Genomic DNA, 5,078 nt, shown 5'->3' with positions numbered 1-5,078 from the left:
GTTTCCATTCTTACTTATCCAGCATCGATTAACAAAGCTGCCTTTTATATCGCGCGGACGCGCACGAGCCTCGCTTGTCAAGCTTGGCTTGAATTAGTGGAGATTAAATATACCTGAATTTTGTTTGTGGAACTCAATGAGCCTGAAGTGAACTGTTAGGCTAACTCAAGCGAGGCTATTACAAATAATCCTCGATTTTATAAGCTCGCTTCGTGGAACAGCCCCCTGGTCCACTAACGCCATAATAAATAAATAAAGGAATAAAATATAACAAGTTTAAAGAATAAAAGAGTTTAACAGTCATGCAAATTTATATAAGAAATAGTGTCAAAAGCAAAATGTGGATAGCTCGTATGATGGTAAAGATGGATTGCTAGCGCCTCCCTGAGGACGAATGTATCCACAATGCGTAAATCACCCACCCAGGGGGGAGGGCGTTCCCCCCAAAAAGTTTGCCTTTATTAAGCGGGGCGAATGAATGTGTGAAATACACCTGACATCTGAAAGCTTGAAGCAACACCAGACAGCCAACTTTCAAAGCGTATGCTACATTTTCATTAAATTAGAATTGCCGTTATAGATTTTTCTACTGTGAAAACATTACGATTATGTCTGACCAAGAATTTCCCATGCTGTCAAGTCCGAGTAAGGCCCGTGTAATAGAGGAATGGGATAGTGGTAAGTTATTGTTCATAGTTATTTATCTCTATTTGGTTTATTGTTTAAATGTGGCAATGACTGAAAGTGAATATGCTCACAATTGCAGATAACGACGACGCTGAACTGCATGAACTGCTATGCACGCCAATGATTATTTTCAGAGATAATCGTGAAGGACCTGTGTCACGCCCCGCTCCGTCCGCTCCTAGTGTGTGCCACGCCCCCTCATTATCCACGTGTGCTTCCCCGATTGTGCCCAGCTGTTCCCTGTTTCTTTTGCCTTGTTCTGTGTATATGAGTCCGCGTCTCCCCATGTATGCCAGATCCGTCATTGTATTGTCAGTAGATGTCCGTCACTCGTCCGAATAAACCCAGTTTACCTGAAGTCCTGGCTTGCTCTCCTGCTTCCCTGCTCGCCACCTCCGCTGAATGTGACAGAATGACGGATCTCCTGCAAGACCCACCGCGGCAGGATGAGGACCAATGGCTCGTCCTGCTGCATGAAGTGGGTTACTGGCGAGAGCTGCCGGAGATCCAAGAAGATCCCGGCTGCTACGCCCTCGTGGATCGGAGCTGGACCCTACTACAGGGAGTGACTCCGTCCACGGAAGCGCACGCGATGGCGGAAGTGTGCTCCCTCCTGAGGCAGCTCGTCTGCCAGGTGAAAGAAAAGCGGCTTCAGCCGCTCACCTGGCCAGATGCGACCCCGCTGCCTCCTACCGGTTCCGGGCGGCGGAAAAAGAAGAAGCGAAGGGGAAAAGGAGAAGAAGCCACCCCGACTCTCTTCCTGGGGGCCTGCTCTCTGCTCCCCGCCTGGGAGGACCCCGTCGCTACCCGCCTGACCAGCCCCCACCCGGAGAAGCCTCTTCCGATGGAGGCTTCCTTTTACCGGCCGGCGCGCCTGGGTCAGGGTGGAATACGCGCTGTTAGGGATGCTATTCCCCGGGTCCCGAGAGCCCATAGAGGGGCAGCACCTAATCGCTCAGCGCCCCTCCTGATGCCCGTTCCGGACCTGCCGGCTCCGGACCTGCCAGCAGCGCCTGCTGCAGCTGCCGCCGCTCTGTCGCCGCTCTGCCCGTGGCTGCGCTACCTGCTGCTGCCTCCGCCAATCTGCCCGCGGCTGCGCTGCCTGCTGTCGCCGCCGATCTGCCCGCGGCTGCGCTGCCTGCTGCCGCCGCCGATCTGCTCGCGGCTGTCCTGCCTGCTGCAGCTTCTGCCGCTTTGCCAGCGGCACCGCCTGCTGCAGCTACTGCCGCTTTGCCAGCGGCACCACCTGACCCGCCTGTCCTGCCTGACCCGCCTGCCCAGACAGCGGCTACACCTGCTGCTGCGGCCGCCGCTTTGCCTGCAGCTTTGCCCGAGGTGGCCGCGGTTGCGCCCCCTGCTGGCCGCGTGATGGCGGCGCCCGCCGCGGCGCCCCCTGCTGGCCGCGTGATGGCGGCGCCCCCTGCTGGCCGCACACCGGTGGAGGAAGATGCCGCTCTGCCCGCGGCGGCTCCTGCTGGCCACTCACCTGAACTGCCTGTCTCGCCGGCTCCGGAACTGCCTGTCTCGCCTGTCCTGCCGGCTCCTGAATTGCCTGTCTCGCCTGTCCTGCCGGCACTTGAATTGCCTGATCTGCCCGTCTCGCCTATCCTGCCGGCACTTGAATTGCCTGATCTGCCCGTCTCGCCTGTTCTGCCGGCGCCTGAACTGCCCGTCTTGCTTGTCCTGCCGGCGCTTGAGCTGCCTGAGGTGGCCGCGGTTGCGCCCCCTGCTGGCCGCGTGATGGCGGCGCCTGCAGCGGCGCCCCCTGCTGGCCGCGTGATGGTGGCGCCCGCGGCCCTGCCTGAGGCCGCCTCTCCCGTTCTGCCCGCGGCCCTGCATGAGGCCGCCTCTCCCGTCCTGCCCGCGGCCCCGCCTGCGGCTCTGGCTGCCCCGCTTGAGGCCCTGACTCCCTCGCCCTTACCCCGGCAAGGCCAACGCCCCCCGCCTGTCAGTGTCCCGTAAGGGACGGGGACACAAGCGTTGGGCCCGGGTCCCGCTCGCCCGTTCAGCCCCTGGCTGTGGCTCGGTGGCTGCCTGCGGGTCCTCCGGCTCGGGGTCGGCGGTCCCCTCCGGGTTCCCCCCTGGATCCTCGGTGCCGGTCCTCGGTCCCGCCTCTGGGTCCGTGTCGGCCGCCTCCGGGCCCCCCTGCTCCGGCTGGGCGTCGGACGGCGCCTTCGCCGGCTCCGCCTGCCGCGGCTTCCCCCTCCTGCCTGCCTGCACGGGTGTTCCCTCCTGCTCCCTCTGTGTCCCCTCCGTCACTCCCTCGTCCCGTTCCCTTGGCCCCTGGGTGGTCCCCTCCTGCTCCCTCCTCCCTCTCCCCTGCGGCCCCTCCGGCCGCTGCCCGTCGCCCGTCTGGGGTCCTTCGGGCACCCCTTCTTCCTTCTCCCTTTCCCTTTCTCCCTCCTGTCTCTGCTCCTCCTCCTCCTGTGGGTCCTCTGTTCACTCCTGGCCCTTTCGTGTCGCCTGTGGGTGTTCCTTTTGTGCCCTCTGTGTCCCCCTTCTCTGTCTGTCTGTCTGCCTTTCCCGTTCTGTGTCGTGTCTTGTCCTTCTTCTCGTCCCTGTTCTTGTTCTGCGTCTCCGTTCTGTTCCCTGTTTTGGGTTGACGTTCTGCTTTGTTTTCCAGGTCCTGTTCCCCGGTCCCGTCTCGTCCGTCGCCTCCTCTCGGGCGCGCCCGGGGTGTGCGCCTTTGGGGGGGGGTTATGTCACGCCCCGCTCCGTCCGCTCCTAGTGTGTGCCACGCCCCCTCATTATCCACGTGTGCTTCCCCGATTGTGCCCAGCTGTTTCCTGTTTCTTTTGCCTTGTTCTGTGTATATGAGTCCGCGTCTCCCCATGTATGCCAGATCTGTCATTGTATTGTCAGTAGATGTCCGTCACTCGTCCGAATAAACCCAGTTTACCTGAAGTCCTGGCTTGCTCTCCTGCTTCCCTGCTCGCCACCTCCGCTGAACGTGACAACCTGTACCCCGATAAGTTAGCCATAAGTGGAAAAGAGCGGATAGTTTTAACGGTACGTGGAACAATATTGCTTACCCCGTATCATTGATTTTTCTGTATGAAATGCTTAAAGACGGATTTTTCCCCGTTCCCCCCCCCCTAGACACAGCAGATGATGAATTGTTGATCGCCGCTGCTGAAAAAATAGAAGCGGAGATAGCTACCTCAACTGACAGCGTTCAGGACCAGCCAACCGGAATTTACGCGACCGCTGGACCAAGGGGGATCTGCGAGCGGTGTTCCGGCATCCTCAACCCGTGCCTTAGCGGAACCACCGCAGTGGACACAAGATTGGGATACTGACCCCTTAACACCTTGGCGATTGCCTGTTGTTGTGAATTCCCCGGCCGGAGCTGTTTCCCGGGAGGAGCGTTTGAAGGTGGTCAAACTAGCTTTCTTCCATTTTCAGGATCAGATGTGTGATTTTTTTGGCAGATCTGTCTGACCAGATCTAAAGAATAAGCAGGGGCATGTCTGAAAAACAGTGGCTGTGTAGTTTTGATGGGGCTGGGGGGTCTAGAAGGATGCATATAAACGACGATGGTGGTGAAGCAACGATTAACCCTGATCTGCAGCGGCTGATTGATGAACTGAGTGACGGACCGCTGGCTGATACTAACCCCATCATGCTCGCCTTAATAAATGATTTAAATGAGAATGGTACTGATGAAGCTATGGACTATGTTAATATGGATAACGATGTAGACGGGGGGACACCAAATGCAAATGTGTCTATGGATGTGGAAATGGCTGACGACCACGTGACCGGATCTGGTGTTAGGGGTGACAACGGACTGGACGCAGATGCGGAAATGCACTCTGAACTGCACCAGATGCTAACAGAGCTGAATGGTGAGCATCCGGGTGAACTTAACTCCATCTTGCAAAACTTATTAAATGATTTAAATGATGAGGGGGCAGAGGAGGGGGATCCAGAAATTATGAACATTGATAATGGGGTACAACAAGGCGGGGAGGGGGATGCGGCGGCGGATATGGATCCAGAAAATATGGATATTGATAATGGGGTACAACAACAAGGTGGGGGTGCTGATGGTGATGTAGATGTTAATGTAATACGCAGACCGCAATTTAACAACACTGAAATAAGGCAGCGCTTTAATTTTGAAGGAATCGAGCATGATGACATCGTAGACGTTTACAGGTCTGTTATACAGACATTCCAAAATTTGGTGGACAGAGTGAACGCTTTAGCGGGGTCTGGGAATATCATACAGGTGGAACTGCAGGGGGCTTCAGTAACCAATAACACAGCTATACATGTTCGAGGCGAGATCGATCGAAATGATCTGCTATCGATGGTAGACAACCTTTCACAGAGCAATGCTGAGGTTTTCAGCGATGAAACGCTGGAGCTGGTCGTTCAGATTGTTC

Source organism: Paramormyrops kingsleyae, chromosome 19 (assembly GCF_048594095.1).
Source record: "Paramormyrops kingsleyae isolate MSU_618 chromosome 19, PKINGS_0.4, whole genome shotgun sequence".
In the NCBI taxonomy this organism is placed as follows: Eukaryota; Metazoa; Chordata; class Actinopteri; order Osteoglossiformes; family Mormyridae; genus Paramormyrops; species Paramormyrops kingsleyae.
The sequence above is the reverse complement of the archived record's forward strand: the minus strand, read 5'-3'. Positions refer to the sequence as shown.